Raw genomic sequence first — 19265 nt, 5'->3', positions numbered from 1 at the left:
CATATTATATATTATATAATCGTATTGACATATCGTATAAATTATCAATCTATCAGAAATATTGTGCTGATGCGAACAAATTAACTCGCAAGTGGCAAGTAGATTGGTTAGTTGGCTTAAACGTTATAATCAAAAAATTTCAAGTACTTTTAAGACAGCTTTTACGTACGCGATCAAAATATCATAAAATATAATATTATGTATGTCACTATGTCCTTCGATCCGCCGCTTATCAATTCTACTGCTCTCGTTGCTGCGACGACGAATATATTAAAATGATTAAAATTCATTTTCAGGATTAACAGTCAAATAAAAACTGAATATTTTATGAAAAAAATTTGATACACACCAAAAACACTACATTAGGTTAAGTGTTTAAATTTACAATTGATCTTATGTTTTATTTTCATAGGCGTAAATTGGGGGGCTTAGTCACTCTAAAAATGTGTGTAGCCCTCATAATTTTATCAAGTTTTTTAATAAATTTTAGGTTTTTTATTAATAAAAATTATAAAATGTACTGCCTATTTAATTCCTTAACAGTATATCCGAGGTTTGTGTTATATGAACGTTTAATGTTCATGCATGAATTTTGTATTATAATTTATAAATATATAATAACATTAGAATGATTGAGCTACGTTAATATTTATTTTTATAACGACAATGATAACAGGTAATGTATACACAATAAAGGTCCTTACACACTAAGCGAATAGTTCGCGCACGGACGTGATTTTAAATCGCCGCGAACGTTCGCTTAAAATTAAACAGCTCGTATTAAATTAGACCATTCACACTATGTAAAGCAAGCGGATAAAATCCGCAATCGATCGCGCATGTTTAATTTTTGGTGAACATTCGCCCAAAACGGCTAGAATTAAATACGTTGTTTTGACTGGGTCTATTCACACTGGGCGATTGTTCGCGCGCGTTTCCGCGAATATTTTATTTTAAATATCAAAATATTAATATTTGACATTTTAGTGGTCAGTTATTGATAGATCATTCCTGGTGGTAAGTACGTCACATACATCATACGTCTAATCGTCTGAAGTATAAATTTTCATAATTTAAAATTGTTTTTCAATATGAGTTCAGCTAGTTTTGATCTAGAATCTTTTATTATTGAGATGTCTCAAAAAAACTCAATCTGGAATTTAGGTGAGTATTTTTTAACACTCAAAGGTGTTTTTTGATTTTACTATCTAGGTATATATTTTTTTGTGGTTTGAAGTAGTATAGTTTTTTCTACAAAAACATTCACCCTCCAATTTGAATCTAAAAAATGATTATTTAAATAATTAGATTGTTTTATTTAAATTAATATATTGTGTGATCTACATATCATACTTAGAACCAAAAGAGTACCACGACAAAATTGAAAAACAAAAGAGCTGGTTAAAGATTGCAAAGGCTACTCTAAATGATTTTGACAAACTTGAAGCAACCGAGAAAAAAGTAAGTATTTAGGTTAACATAGATTTATTCATTATATTTACTCTATTATTACTTATAAGTTATAAGCATCACAGATTTGTAAAGTATTCAAATAAAAGTTTATTTATAGGTAGGTACCTACTTGTTTTATACTTGAATACTATTCTAATATTATAGTGGGTACTATATAAATTAAAAAACCGAGGAAATCGCTCTTGACAAAATATGAAAAAAAAAGTAATCTTCGCAAGACGCGCGGCTTAATAGTTTTAATAGTTTTAAAATTATGTTGCATGAACAATTAAAAAACAACAATAAATATTTGTGTTGTATTATTGATGTATATATTGAAAAAATTGTAATAATATTTATTAAAATTATAATAAAAATACACATAATATAAGTACATATTATAATGAATCTAATTAGGTATAATTATAAAATAAAAATATAAAAATTATAAAATAACAGTACAACATTAATAATTTAAGTTATCTACCATTATTACCGCTCTCCAACTCTATATTATATAAGGAATTTATACTGTTTAGAACATAGTAAACATAAAGTTAATGAAATTAGAATAATATATTTGTAGAAAAAATAATAGTTAATAATAATAAAAAAAAAAACACTGAAGTTGAAAATTATGAATACAATACAACTCCGTATAATATTAAAGGTTAAAAAAATAAGTATAGGTTATATAAGTAAAATAAATGTGTATTCAAACTAGAACTTTATTTTGCCAGCTTAAAACGTATTTTGGGTCATTAAAGTATTTTACGAAATTCTGTCATATATCTTTAGCATTTGAAGATGCATTTCCAACATCAATTTTGTTCGATATATCATCCATTTCACAATTAATCGTATCCTCAATATTAGAACCATCCCTACGACGTACAAAATTATACAATACGCATGCTGCCTTAGTTATAGACACAGCAACATCTGGTGTTACTAATAAAGTAGAATGGAAAACTCTCCATTTGTTGGACAAAATTCCAAAAGAACACTCTATGTTTTGCTTAGCTCTAGAAAGGCGATAATTAAATATTCTTCTATTGTCGTTCAAACTTCTACCAAGAAAAGGTCTTAATAAACGCTTACTTAACGCAAACGCTTCATCTGCAACGAGTACAAATGGCTGAAAGACACCATCTTCATCTCCAGGTAGACATCTATCTTTAGGGTAGTTTATTTTGTCGGAATATATTTTTTTCAAAAAGGGCTTTGTTTAAGAATATTGCATTTTATCTCTTTCCCAAAAGAACCCACATCAATTACAGTAAAACAATAATTGGAATCCCAAACCCCGAGTATAACCAAAGAAAAAAAAATGTTTATAATTGTAGTACTGAGTACCTCTGTTTTTTGGACATTGCAATCTGATATGTTTACCATGGACCACTCCAACCAATTTTCTTCTGAAGATGGTGTCATTTCAGTGGATTGTAACTCGTCCCATAACACTGCACACGTTTCATGAATGACTTTGGCTATAGTCGACACACGCATCAAAAAGTCGAAATGCAATGACGAAAAATTTGTTCCAGTAGCCAAGTATCTAAATTTAAAAAAAGGAAAATTATAAATACTATACATATACATAAAACTATTTATTATTTAAATATTTTATAGTATAAATAAAAAAAAAACCATAAAATTATTGTAATTTATAACATTCGTCATCATAAGCCGCTTGTCCGCGGAAACAGGGTATAGACTTAATCACTCATTATCCTGTAAATATTTTTCAATTGTGTTTGCGGGACGTTAAATTAAACTATAATATGAATTATAAATTCGTATGACTTAAAATTGTTTAACTCGAGTATTTTGTAACTTGTATTCTCATCCCGAAATTGGTAAAATTAAAGCTATAGGTATAAATTTAAAAAAATGTATTAAATTAATTTTTTTTAGTTGTACGTGTTTTTTTTTTTTGTTTTAAACACCATATTATACATTATACATTTATTATTAAAGTAATAAATAATTTATTATTTATGAATTATTATTTTATTTTATTATTATTTATTACACATTAAGAAATTACATAATTTATTATAATTTTATTCGAATAGGGACCCACGGACGTTGGCCGTTTGGACGTGGGGACAATAAGATGTAAATAAAAATTTAAAGAAAATAAATAATATTTTAATAGATCATCATCAAAATATATTAATCTAACGTAAAAATTGTTCAAAAGTATGACAATAGAACTAAAATATCATTTTTACGCGGAATCGTTTAAAATATTTCTGTGCATTAAAATAAAATGTTGATCATATTTTTAATATTATTACATAAGATAAGTTATATAATTCATAAACTTTTTAGATATTTTAAATAATAAATAACCTTTTTTGATATTGTATTTTAATTGTTGGCGTACCTATTATAATAAAACATTTGTTTTAGATATATTTTTAATTTTATCCATGTATTTAAAACTTTTAAAGTTATTGAACTGCAGAAGAAATGGAAAAATTTGAGGGATACGTATAAAAAAAAAATGTGTGACAAAATCAGGCGAAGCAGTTAATAAAAAAAAAAAATACGTATACTCAGAAATTTTAGAGTTTTTGCGACCAACTATGGAAAATAGAAGGTAAATATTAGTACTATTAAGTACTTAAATTATCCTTGAATATATATTGGGATATACTAATTTATAATAAATTATGCATTTTAGAACAAAGGGAAATTACAGTGATGATGAGGAAGAAACAAAGGACGAACAAGGCAATAATAAGGAACATGATGAAACGGTGGAAGGGGATTTCGTTGATGCATATTAAAATTCTATGCGTGCTTCTTCCGATGAAGCACTTACAAATTTAAAAACCATAAAAAAACGTAAAAAAAAAAATTATATTAATTTTGAAGAAGAATTGTTGAAATCTTTAAACAGCCAAAATGAAGAAGAATCTGACACAGATAAATTATTTTTATTGTCGCTCTTGCCCCAAATGAAATCTGTCGGTGGAGACAAAAAGCCAATACTCCACATTGAGCTAATAAACACTATACAAAGAGTAAAAAACCTTCCTCAAGATAATACAGCAATACATCGCCAGTTATACCAAACCAACTCGTATTCGCGGTCATTATCGGAACCTGCAATATATCCTATTACTAATCCTGCAATGCAATCTACATATCAGTCATCATGGTATTCAAACGGTTTTAATTATACTAATATTTAAATTTATTAGAACCTATTTTTTTTTTAATATTTATATATTATTTTACTTATTATATTTTAGACAATTTATCTACACTTGTATTCTAAAACACCAGTACATTTTATATTTATTTCATAATTATTTTTTCTAAATGTTTTCTACATTTTTTTAAATATTATTATTTAAGCTAAGGCTGCTAAACATAAATCCTTACTTTTATTTTAGAAATTTTGTTTTTTATTTAAAACTATTTTACATGGGTGAGCACCTATTTGTATTTTGTTCAATAATAGTTATTTAATAGGTATAAGTATGATTTGAATATTTAAAGAATGTATTTAAGAGCTAGACTGCTATGTAATTTTATTTTTATTTCATAATTAAAATTAATTAATAAATATAATTATATAATCAAATGTGGCTTTGTTTAATAATTAATTTATAGTTTTTCTTTTGTGTACATAACAATTCAATGGGAGATCTATGGATTAATCCTACATGGCCTTTTAGGACAGAATAAAAATTTATCTTACAATATTATTTTTTTGTACATTAAAATTTCTTTTACAGATCCCCCCTAAGAAAAAATTATGTATACGTACTGCTTAAAATATTTATGCAAGTTTAATTATTTTACCTTAATGTCACTGACAATCTTTCCTCGGGTGGTATTGAATTGCGTAGAATTGTATTTTCTTTTTGCAATCCATGCTTAACACGTGATAACTAAGATTTAAAATAATAATTTTCATTTTAATACATATTCATGTGATAATAATAATAATTTTACTTACCAGTTCATCAAATGATGAAATTGACATACGGTAGTTTTTGAACTCATCTGAATGAGATCTTAACATCATAAATGTTACTTGAAATTGGCTTTCACGTGGCCTTTTCAAGTTAAGGGGATGGACTCAATAACGTCTATTTGTTCGTTTTTTCTGTTATATATAATAATATATAAGCAAGGCACACAGTCTGAACACGACTCAAAAAAACCATTTTTTAATGATAAATCATATTTATAAATAAAAAACTTTAATGCACGAACGGTAGTAAGACTATACAGAATGACTAACTATGAGGTAATGATGATTTGGCGCGAATTTTAACCGCGTAAAATTGCATAGTATGTAAGCTTTGTGTTCTATCGAATAAAATTCGAGGCAATTTTAAATCGCGTCCGCGTGCGAACTATTCGCCTAGTGTGTAAGACCTTAACAAAATAGATTTCTAGAAATGGTATACACGACGTTCGATGTATATAGCGTCTATAATTATCGCTAATTGGAAAAATTATTCCGATCAGATGAAATTTGCAGATGAACATAAATATATAATATTAAATTAATATAAAGAAAATGTTATTAATGATTAAATTAAAATTTGTAAGGTTTTGTTAAACAAAAAATTTTGTATTAAATAATTTAAGTATTACATTAATTACAATTTATGAAAATCTCGAAAGCCTACACAAATAATTCAAAAGATCATCTTTTGAAAAGTTATTTAATAAGTTAATTATTTGTATCAATTCAATAAAATTATAAATACTTAGAAGTTTAATTCTAACAATATTTTCAAATTTATTATTGAATGCTTCAGATTTTGTTATTAAAAATACATAATTTGTTTACATTTTATATTGCTTCAAAGCTTAAAAATTGAATGCAAGGTTAGTCTAAAAGTATTGTATTATTGAAAAAACATTTTAAAGAACGTTTAATGATAAAAAAATATTTTGTATTTAACTTTTAAGCCGGGGATTAATTGTCCGAGTATAAAATTATGACGGGGGACCAATTGTCCGCATACGACTTTTTTTCGCGGGGACCAATTATCCGCATACTAAATGCTAAAATACAATTTTAAAATTTATAATTAGGGGTGCGGGGGGGGGAAGTCCTCCCTGGGTTTACTTTATGTTTGTAATAAATTTTAGTCTCCCCTTCTAAAAAACCAAATTTAGACATATGGTGTTGAGTGTTTGTAATACTTCAAAACGACATTTAACTTTTCCATATTATATAACATTTTTTTAAGATTTAATCATTACTAAATATAATTTTTTTAAATTAGCTTTTTTTGACTGACTTATAACGAAGTGTTTTTGGTATGATAATTTAATACCAATGATTATACATACTATAGTAATATTAGTAAACAAATTTAAATCTGTTTTAAAATGTATTATCAATTAACTTAATCAATTAATACATTTGGCAAAAAAAACAGTCTAAATTTCTATGTTCCTCGTATATTAGACAAAAACAGAAACAGTCGGTGTCGAATCATTCGAATCCCCGTAATTCATTTATACTGCGCTCTTAATCGACCAATGTATACTGTGTACGACAGACGACAGTTGTGTAAGTCATTTAGGAGAACAGGCTTGACTATTAGCGATCACAACGTTAGCGTGCGCACAATTAACCAAACGCCCGCAGCGCTGCGTAACGACTCTGTTCAAATCGCTCGCCACCGAAAACACTAATAGTGAGCAATCTATAGTATTTATAATGAATGATAATACATTAATACGTAATAAATTATGAGAATAAAATACAAATACTTCAATACTTAACAGTTCTTATAATATCATGGATTCATTGGGAGTCATAAATTTAAAATACGTAAGCAGCTGCGAAATAAAAATAATGGCTCATAATTTTAGATTATTCTATAGACTATAGTATGGAATAATAATCGAATAAATCAAATTGTAATGCCAAACACAACTGCTAAATTGGTAGGTATGGGATACTAAATGTATATTATAATGCTGTAAGTACCTGTTGAAAAGTAAAAAATTAAGAAATAAACCACTAATTAGTTATTATAATTTATCGTAGATTAGTCATAGAAATTACGGATAAATTTATGAGTGCTTGTTTTGCTTAAAGAATTTGTGCAGTTGATTTAAGTTAATATATGAATAATAATATTTTATTGTATTTATTTTACGAACGAGACCCATTTTTACATAGACATGTACAGTTTGACGTTAGTTATTAACAAAAAATAGCTTAAAATATAGTACAAGGTAATCTTAACATTAATAAAAACAGAATTTAGAATTTAAATTCAAAACTAATAATTTAACTAATATTGTATATACTAGCACTAGAATAAAAAAATTTAGAAATACAATTCTACAAGATTGTACATTTATACATGTATTTTCTTTATTCGATAATAAATTCACAGTTAATAAATCACTTGTCTTAGAATGTTAATGTTAAAAATAAAAATTGCATTAAGTTGATAAATAAAATGGTAACTGCATAAAATATTTGATTATTTATATGAGTAAAATTAATAACAAAAAAGTAATAATAAAGATACTTAAGTTAAATTAAGACAGTTTATATTCACAGGCACTTTGTATAATGAACCTCAATAGTGAACAGATCAAATTTTACAAGAGAGAATCAGTCTGAAGTTATTTATTAAAATAGATAATACTAATGAGAGTAACAATGTGGATTTTATTTAATCGAGTGGAAAAAAAAATATTTATACTGTTATTTATATGGAAAATTTAAATAGGTAGTAAAAAGTAAGATAAGAATAAAAGTCATTGAAATAGAAGAATGTGTAATGCTAAATCAAATATTTCCAATCATTTATTCTAATAGGATGTTTCTAAAAATGAAAACTATTTAAAATAATTCGATTTTTTTCCTATACTTGTGCAATACATTTTGTAAACTAAGTTCGACTTAATGCATTCATGTTATCAAAAAAATTAAAACGCTACATCACAGGTAATGTTCTTCTCAATGGGATTCATAATTTTGGTTGTTTTGATTAAAAAATCGAGGGAGTAAAGTTGTCCCGCGTAAAACAGTTTTCAACCATGTTACGCGTATATAAAATAGAGACAACACATACAGGTAAAGCATTCTCTTAAGGTTAAATATTAACAATTTATAAGGTCTACACATAGTCAGGTTGGCCGAGCGGTCTAAGGCGCCAGATTTAAGCTCTGGTTCCCGAAAGGGAGCGTGGGTTCGAACCCCACACCTGACAAATTTTTTTGTTTATCAAACTTGTTTTAATAAGATTAAAAATTTATTGAAAATAATCCAGGGTGATTATTTTATCATAAAACACTCATTATTCCAAAAAGTATTCATGTCTTTGAAAATATTTTTTATGTAGTTTCAAGTTGTTAAAAAATAGTGTTTATTAAAAAATTATATTTTTAAACATTTTTTATTTTTTTGAATAACAACATAGGTTTTTATTTTCGTATTCTAAAACAGAATAATTTACTGAGTACTTTGATATATAAAAATACTCAGAAAATTATTCTGCTTTGTAATATAAAATTAAAACTATGTTTTCATTCAAAAAAGTAAAAACTTAAACAATTATAAGAATAAAAAATATTTAAAAATATAAATTTTTAATAAAAACGTTATTTTTTTAACAACTTGAAACTATGTAAAAAAATATTTTCAAAAACATTAATACTTTTTGAAATAATGAATGTTTTATGATAAAAGAATCACCCCGTATATTCCTTTAAAAAAATTATAAGAAAAAAGGGTGGGCAAGTGTGGGTATCGATCTGCTGTATAGTAGAGATGGAAAGTAGGTCACTATAATGGATGTGTTAAATTTGAATGCAACGACAGGTATCATTGTATACGAAAAACGATTCTGATCGAAGATGATTTGTTGGTCTAGGATATATATTAATATTATCACCTATAAGTATTTAAATTATAATTTATTTTTTCAACTACTGATGAAAATTTCAAGTTTCTAAGACATACTTTTCGTATGTAAATAATAATGAAAAAAATTGGTTTGCGCGGCAATACAACGTGAGTCGAGAACTCAATAATTTTACTAAATTATAATTTATAATATGTATTCAACAACAAGATATATTTAATTTTAAATCACACCATCTTCTTAAGCACATACTTATGAAAAAAATCTGATACTTCGTTCGGCATCCGTAGCGTCAGTCGTCAGTCGGCACAATTGGAAATTACAGAATTATATATAAAACTATCCGCTAAACAATGTATTTATTATTATTTAATGTGAATAAAAACTAAATTTAAGATCCTAAAGTATAAAAAAATTTAATTGTTTTGATCGTTTGACATATTAATTAAGTAAATTGATTTTTATTTCGTGATTTGGGGGGGGGTATCGCTCCCATGGCCTCGCTTATATCCGCGCCTATACGTTTTTATGTTTCTATTCCGTGATTAACAGTTTATATGATTTTAAATTAAACTAAAAACCGATAGCGTGTTTAATACACGTCCAGGATATAATATTATCTGTATTGATTCTGTAAAATAAAACAGTGTATTTTTTCTACGCGTGTAAATAATATATAAATTTAAGAAAAAAAGTCAAGCGAACTGCCGGATATAGGTATTAATGGTATTATATATACACATTTATACATATTATGGACAATTTGTCGCATTATTACTTCGTGTGTTCGAAAATCTACCACTTTAGCAGGGTGTCATTTGACCGATGTATTATGGGACATATTTTGGCGAAGTCTGCAGTGGCGTCGCAGAGACGACGTTTTTGTTAATATTCTGTATAGGCGCCAATGAACATATTATTACAATTTCTATAACAATAATTAAGTTGTATATAGAACGTATATTTAATATATTTTTGTGGTGTACCGTGTACCTACCTAAGACCTAACTATATTCATGCACGGATTTCTGTCGTCAAGATAATAAAATAAATAACAATGTATGCTGACAACTGCAACCTCATTGAACGTTTAATCATAGTTATTCATTTATGTATATGTATATATATTTTTTAATATCAGATAAAATATTAATATTTTTTTAGTATAAGGCACTACAAATATATGGTCTACTTAACTTTGCAAAACGTTCAATTTTTCTTAGAGATAATATAAGTTATTTTAAAAAATATAAAATTAAAATTGATAAGGGGCTCTTACAGACACCAACATTGCTTTCTTCATTTTCGGAAAATATAAGATTGAATTATAAGAATTTTCCTATATAAATGCTATGTTGAATAAACCAAACTTTAAAATTATTATTAAATAATAAAAATCAACAAAGAATATTAAAATGTTTAATTTTAGCAAATTTAATTGATTGGAATCCAAGTTACAACTCATAAAATATATTGTGTAGAATAAATTTTATCATTGGAAAATATTCAATTAATACATATACATTATTATTATTTCACTAGATATTGTATTCATTGTATTGCACATGTTGATTTGAAAAAATCTTACTTGTTGATATGTAAATAAGCTTAATAGAATTTAACTATACTATCAGTTACCAGTGTACTTATTGTGTTTGCTTAATTTTAACAGGATATACTACTTACCATGCACTCTGAATTAACTTTTTTGATTATTGTAAATAAACCATAAAAAATGGTTTAATCAAAATTATCAAATACTAAATTTTTAAAAAAAATAAAGTTTATTAACTATGCAACAACCGCTTTTAAATCTAGATATTTTCTTTTCCATGTTCAATAGGTACCTACAATTCAACACTAGTATAATAGAATAGTTTACAAAAAAAAATAAATAATTTTTCAGTAGATATCTAGATAAAAAGTTTTCAATTATTTATCTTCATCTATATTCTATATACTTCAAGATTTTATCTTCATACAAAACTAGTTAGATATTTATAGACTGGTTAAGGCTCAGTATTTATTTTTTTTTTCAAAAAATTTGTGTGGAACACTTATAGTATTTTGGAATTTAAATAAGACTATTTTTAGGGTAAAAAGCATATTGTAGAATGAATTTATGATAATCATTGTTTAGATAAAAAGGGCCAATAATTACCTCATGTATTTTTTTGATGTACTTTTGGTAAATACAGATATTGTATCTTTTAACTATTATCATATATTATAAAATAAATGTATAATTAAATATGGCGATATTTAACTAATTTGTTTGTATACCTATAAATAAACAACACATTTTTGTTTTTAATAAGGTGCTATGGTACGCATTAAATACATTGCACATACTAATAAATATTTTCTCATAAATGTACATATTTTGATGTTCATATGTAAATTATCAGACACAAAAAATAGGAGAATATACATATAACAACCTTTGTTTAGGAACATCAATTCTTTGTATTATGGATACAATTGGTAACAAAAAATGTTTAAAATTTAAATGTACTATGTACAATAATGTTTAAAAGTATTGTCATGTTTTTAAGTTAGAAATGCAAAAAAAAAATATATAGTAATTAAAATTTATCCAATTGGTCTCAATTAATTTGTATACATAAAGATATAAGTTGTAAAGTAAAATATAGGATATTAAGTATAACATTATAATTTTGTAATGAATGTAATTCTTATGTTGATTTTTTCCGATAGAGAAAAATACATTCATCTCCTTCAAGATCTAAGCTCTCCATTGTATCCATGTACTTAATTTTATCACCATCTAGCTCCAATGCAAACGAGTCTAATTCAATACTTAAAATTTCTTTTAGTTTAATATACATAATTGACATTTTGTCAGTTGTCCCCATTTCTATATTTATTGGTCTGCCGGCCGCTTGTTTTATTCGATATTTCATCAATTTTTCTTTAGCTCGTGGAACATAGGGTGAACAATTAGGGTTTTCACAAAATCTTTTATGGCCTTCTAAAAATTAAATAAGACAATTATTACAGTTTATTATAAAATGATAATAAAACTAAAAATGTAACCTATTGTTGTTTAAATTTTTAAATCTAATCTTTACGTTAATAATCTTAGAAAATATAGCGATAATAATATATATCCGTGGTATAAACTAAACAATCTTTTGTAGATTATTTGGGCATAAATTAATTTAATTTAATGCTAACTATGTATAATAAAAATATTCATGTTGACTCAATTAATGGAAAAAATAGTTTAAAGCTATTATCAAAATAATTATAATAATAATAATAATTAAATATAAAAGTTTGCATTCTGTATTGCCACTATATAATGTAGTGTTTAATGGTATCTTACATTTTAATTGGATAATTAAGTCTTCATTATTATTATTTTTAGAAAAAGATTTTAAATTTTTCAAATTGTCTTGAATGTCCAGTCATAAATTGAGGAAAAAAAACCATCACAACTCTAGATCATATTCTTATAAAAATTAACAACCTAGCTTAACCTGATTTAGGATTACACTTAGGTACTTACAAATATACTATTAATAAATCAGCAAAATTTTCTAAAGATAACACCCTAAACTACTATATCTAAATACTTTGCTGTTTGGAAAGTTGGAAAATTTGTCTACAGTAGATTAGCTACGTCTCTTTGATATTGCTTCTTTCATAATCAATATTAAATATTGAATTCCCTTAATTTAAATAACTAAGTTTATTAATCACTAATTTGATTTTAGAATTATTTTATAGTTATATTTCTGCCCGAGGTCTATTTGAACTTAAAATTGTAATTTGGTTAAAAAAAATTTATATAAATGAACACTTTCATAGTTTTTATGACATTATCCAAAACACATGGGTTAATTTTATACCTACTACTTTGTTTATATGTGTGATGTATTCGTCTTACAAACGTACAACATACTATAATTATAAAATTATCATTATTCACTTCATATTCAAAATGTCTATTTAAGCTTCAAAATGCTAATATATTGCTTTTAAATTGTACAATAAGTGTCAATTCACACTTATTTAAAATATAACAGTGTAAAATGAATTATTGTGAACATAATAATTGCTATATTGTACTTTTGTAAGACAGACTGGCATCCTCTAAATATTTAGCTATTGTTAAATTTTCTAAATGGTAACATTAACAGTGACAGATAAATATACATACAATTTTAAATTATAATATTAACAATGACATCTGTTTCATTATAATTCATTGAATCTGTTGTAACTTTTGGTGAAAGAATCTTTTTGTGTAGAAACAAACGAACATATAAAGGATCTATACCTTCTAATTTTTCAAAATGTTCGTAAACACTTGAGATTGACTGAAACTTATGATATATTATAATATAATTAAATATATAAATATTAATAACAGCTAACAAAAAAATGTCTTACCTGTCTAAGAGAAAAAGTATACGTGTGATTTTGTTGCCAATAGACTTTAACATTTATAACACAATGTACTCGAGCTATGGCATCTTGGTATAAATCTTCTTCAATCTGTTTCTATTGTCAATTTGATAAAATGTAATTATTTTTTGTAGAATGCTAAAGAATAGTTATAAAAAAAATATTTTAAACTATCAATATATTAACCGTCGCAAATAATCACCATTCCAAATCTTTATAATAGATATTGCTGGTGTTGATGTACATTCAGGAGCACTACTAAGTCTTAATCTAAAGTAAATCACACAAAAATAAATAAAAATCATATTAATTTCATTATAAAATTATACACTTTCATATTGAGTTAAAAATAAACCTTTTTGACTGGCGAAAACCATGTTGAGCATTAGGGTGGCAAGAACTACTTGGTAATAAACTTTCAGTAGTATTAACATTGGAACTATAAAAAATAATAAATATTATATTTGTAATATACAGCTTTTTAAATATAATATTTTGTAAGCATTTATCATTATTTAGTTATTTAGCTAATTGTGTAAACTGTATAATTTTTTTTAAAAAAAGTATAAGACTTACTTGGTTGGTCCATTAGGCTTTCTACGCTTTAAATTATTAGAATGATCTTGTGTGAGGTCAATATCATGATCTTCTGTTAGATCAATAATTTCATTCCTCGAACTATAAAAATTAAAAATTATTACATGCAGTTCATAATATAAAATACAATACTTAACATTAAAGTATACTTACATAGTACTAGAGATGACTGACACTTGTTCATTATTTGCAGGTGTCATATTTACGTTATTATGCCTTCCTATAAAACATACCAAATTAAAAAAAATCGATTGACTCTATAATAGTACATAATACATATTTAACAAATAAAATGTCTTCTATTTTATACTATTATATCAAAAAAAACACGAAACAAAATGCCTATGTAAGAACTATTTCAATTATCTATATCTAGGGTTCTAAATTTCACTTGAAATATTGAAAAATATTTTTTCTTTTTTTAAATGTGTTCGGTTATAGTTGATTAGAAATAATATATTGATTATATACAGAAAATATTGACAGTAAATATGCAAAAATATGCACTATACATTTTTAATATTTATCACTTGTATTATTAATTGGATTCTTATTGATTATTATCATTATTATTTATTATACATATTTTCTTTGTTTCACACAATAAAGCAACTTTTGAAAATTTTCACTTGCAAGTTGACGTGATTATAAACTTTAAGATAATTTATATTTTATTTTTTTTTTTCATTGCAATGAAATATTTCAAGAAAATAAATTTCATGACATTTTAAAACCCTACTTATACCTAACCTAATTTTATTATTAGTTTTATATGAAGCATTATTTATAGTAGTTAGAGATCGGTAATAAATTCTTTGTGTGCATAAAATCCTATGCAAAATAGTTAATATTTAACATACATCACAGGTTTGCATGTATTATTACCAGTTTTGTGTTGTTAGGTTTAATATTAGAGCGGATCTTACTATTATTGGCCATACTTGGATAACAATATTAACAAAGGCATAACATAGTTTTATTAATATTGAAATTTTGAAATGACTATACCTTTAGTACCTTTAGTAACCTAATCGTACAAAGTGTCTGCGTTATGCAGTTTAAACAATCGACCATAGGTACAAAGTGACCGGTTACCCGTTAGAGTCCATTAAAACCACACCGCATCACCGCTTGTGTAGGACGCACATGAAATGCGTACCCAAGTCAGATAAACGTGTTGCTTTGTAGTTTGTACCCATAGGCCAAAGTTTGAAACAGCTATATTCACACCTTTATACACACCTATTCTTACCTGTGAGTTTGATAGGTCGATTCGTCAATTTACTGTAATATTTAACCTACAACACAAAAGTATACGTTTTGGTAAGATATGCATTAATTAAACAAAGACAATACACGTAGATACAAGATGTCCCTCTAGATAACAAAATAAATAATATTATACATATTATTTATTAAAATATTATAAACATTTGAATTATTATTCGTAATTAGGATACGTATTAGTTATTAGAAACAGTTATCAAAAAATAAGAGCTACAAAACGAGCTATAAAACGCGTATGATTCACTATGTTAAAATATTAAAAATAGACAAATGAAAAGTTAGAATATATATTATTATTAAAATAGCTAATTAATAGAAAATTATGCATAATATTACGATCAAACGTGTAGGTAGCTATGTGATATTTAAAAAATATTATGTATAATTGTCTATTTGTATTTTCGTCAATGCTGCGAAGGTACGTAAAATAATATGTGCGGTGGCCACTAGCCGATCATTAGCTATGCCTACCGACTAATGACGTACTTCAACTATTATTTTACTGTAAATACTTAAATACCACTTTAACATTTTTATTTTCGGAATTTCACTATATTGTTTACCTACTACATTGTATTAACTTTAACAAATATATTAACAATACATAATTTCACATTTCTTACGTTCATAAAATGTTTTCTATATTGACGCTGCAATATTTTTTTACAGTTACTTGAAAGAAAACTTATGGATAACCTTGTATTGAATTTTTGAATCTTAGGTTAGGTTAGGTTATGAATTTTCAACTTTAAAATTCTTTGCAAATTTTCGCGATTTTGATATATTCTTAAATTATTGAACTTTAAATGCTTATAAACAAAAATTGTGACAAAAGATTATTGATTTTTTTTTCACTACGATAAGTACAATTTATAATAAACCTTGTATTAAATTTTAAAGATCTTTTGGATAGCCAAATTTTTTTTATCGGCATTTAAAAAAAAAAAAAACTTATAAAGTCGAAAATTTCAATTGTCTAAAAGTAGCTTAAAAAAGGTCAAATTATTTTGAAAATTTTACTGTAAATAGCTAACGCTAATATAAACATTTAATGAAAATTTTAAGTATTCACAATGATTCGTTTTTGAGTTACAGCAAAATCAAAAATTAGATTTTTTCAAAAAGTGGTTATGCGTAAAAATTCCCGTTTTTCCATAATTTTTTCAGGGTTTTTCCCGACGCTTTTTGAAAACTACTGGAAATTTTACTTTTGACCCCCTAAAGTACCAACTAGATGAATTTTCCTTTTCAAAAAAGGGCTGAAATCAAAAATAGAAGCATTATTACTACTCCAAAAAGTGATGGCAAACACAAAAAAACAAAAGTAAAAATAGAAATAAAAAAAAAACACACATCATTGTAAAATCAATACATTCATCACTCAGTTCAGAATCTAAAATACATTACTGTAGTATAATTTAAAATATTTTTTCCAATTTTTAAGCTATAATAAATATAATTTAAATGCATTTTTTGAGTTTTTAAGTCATTTTTGGATTTTTTTAAGGGCATTTTTTGAAATTGTTTAGGGCATTAAAATCCCAGTCCTAGTAATAATAATTATTGTTATATATTAGGTACTTATACCAAACTCGTACTTTGGTTTTACTTTATAGCGATTAATGCAATTTAATAATAATTTGTAATTAGTATCTTAGTCGTTTTGGATGTTTTATTTAAGTATTTATTTTGAATTTGGGGAATTAGTGACTAGTAAGTGTACCTACAATTTTTATATACACGCTCGACTGTAGGTGACTTTATCCCCCGAGTTGGCATTTAAAATTTTTGTTTTATAGATTTGATGTAGTATTTACATGTAAGGGGCGGCAACTCAAGTTTGCCTATAGGTGTGTTTAAACACTTGAGCCGACCATGTTTATATATTTTGTTGAATTTTAATACAAAGTATATTAGCCCATGTGCTATAATGTGACAAATATCTCCTGGATCCTTTCCGGATTTAGACCATACACGTATAATATATTAATATGTATAGTATGTGCATTAAACTCGGTTAAGTATACGTTTTATCTTTGTATTTTTTTAATTTTCTGGTACACTCAAACTGTTCGTATTACGACCGAGAACATTATTTATTATTATGCCTCCCGACGCGCCATTTATCCTGAGTATATATTGGCATTGTAATTGTGAAAAGCCGAAACATTATAGGTACGGTGACTATTCTTAAGTATTTCTTCGAAAATAGTTGCCATACATTTAAGAGGATGCCAGCGTAGTATTTGTTATCTTTCTCTAACCCACGCGCAACATAGCAAATTTTTCGTTCACAAAAATGACTATAACCATATTAATTTCTCAAATTAGAGTGAAATGACTTATTATACAATTAAAAATTAAAAAAATTATCTAGGGCATCTCATAAGCGTTTCATTTTATTTTAATTTTAAAGCGAGTTATGCGTTTTTTAAGATGTATAAACAATTTACAATTTTAAAATACTCATAACTCGCAATATATAATTTAGTATACATATACAGGATGATTCTTTTACCATGAACTACTTTTTTGAACGACAACATAGAGTTTTAATTTCATATTCCAAAGCAGAATATTTTTCTGAGTACTTTGATACATAAAAATCGAATTTTGGGCGAGTAATTTATTAGTTATAAGTATTTAAAGTTTTGATGCACGTAATAGTGGTACGGGGAACCTCGCAAAATGTTTGTCCACTACTCCGTTTGTCTAAACTTTAAAATGCTAGAAATTAGTAGTAATGTGTACATTCCATTATTAATGGATATCTCAATGACCATCCGGGATATTACAAACAAATTAAGAAGTATTAATACATTTAATCACTTATATACCTGGCTGTGTGTCGTTTGCTAATGACAGGATATGTGTCTGCTATTAAGTATCAATACATTCTTACATTTCAACACTTTAAATAATATATTTAACGGTTTGTGTTTGGGGATGTGACGGCGATCGATATTGGACAAAACACTATGGTGTTAGCGGGTATACAGTAATGTGTACATTGGTATGGACATTAAACATTCGATATAATAATAAACGGATCATTAACAGAACGATGATAGTTAAAATTGTCGCCAGTGCCAATTGATGTGTTCTTTGTACACGTCTGTATATATTATGTACGCCGTAGAAATAATATGTGCCGATTTTAAATATTTTTAATTAAGAATATTATATATTAGGACAAACGCATCTGTATGTCTTCAGTATAATATTGCCAATTATTTAATGGGTTAGAGTCGAGGTGGGTCAACTCCAACCAAACGGAAATATCCGGTTCGACTCTAAACTAGAATATTATATTTTTGTTCTAAGGTTACGTTAGGGTTGTACGAGTGCGTTGTAGTAGGCGACCAAATAATAATATATGATAACAGTGATAAATAATAACAACAACCAACGTATATAGTCTGCGAGACTGTAAGAATCCTCTATTAATTTTAGTTTTATAAAATAAACTAATATTATTTCTAAGAAAAATCGAACGTTTCGTGAAGGTATATTACAATATGATATATAAAAAAAATACATGCCTATATGTACCTACGAATAATTACGATTAAATGTTGAATGAGGTTGCAGTTGTCAGCATACCTTGTTATTTATTTTATT

General features: G+C 26.0%; 1 non-coding gene and 2 pseudogenes across 1 annotated transcript; 2 read left to right on the top strand and 1 right to left on the bottom strand.

Annotated features, from left to right (window-relative positions):
• The first annotated feature begins 1091 nt into the window (after positions 1–1091).
• LOC113549444 lies at positions 1092–4658 on the top strand (annotated as a pseudogene).
• Positions 4659–5270: 612 nt separating this feature from the next.
• LOC113549429 lies at positions 5271–10629 on the bottom strand (annotated as a pseudogene).
• On the top strand, positions 8589–8672 carry Trnal-uaa. Its single transcript has one exon. It is a non-coding gene; the product is annotated as a tRNA-Leu (tRNA).
• Positions 10630–19265: the final 8636 nt, after the last annotated feature.

This window comes from Rhopalosiphum maidis, chromosome 1 (assembly GCF_003676215.2).
Source record: "Rhopalosiphum maidis isolate BTI-1 chromosome 1, ASM367621v3, whole genome shotgun sequence".
In the NCBI taxonomy this organism is placed as follows: Eukaryota; Metazoa; Arthropoda; class Insecta; order Hemiptera; family Aphididae; genus Rhopalosiphum; species Rhopalosiphum maidis.
This window is presented reverse-complemented; position numbering and strand designations above follow the sequence as displayed.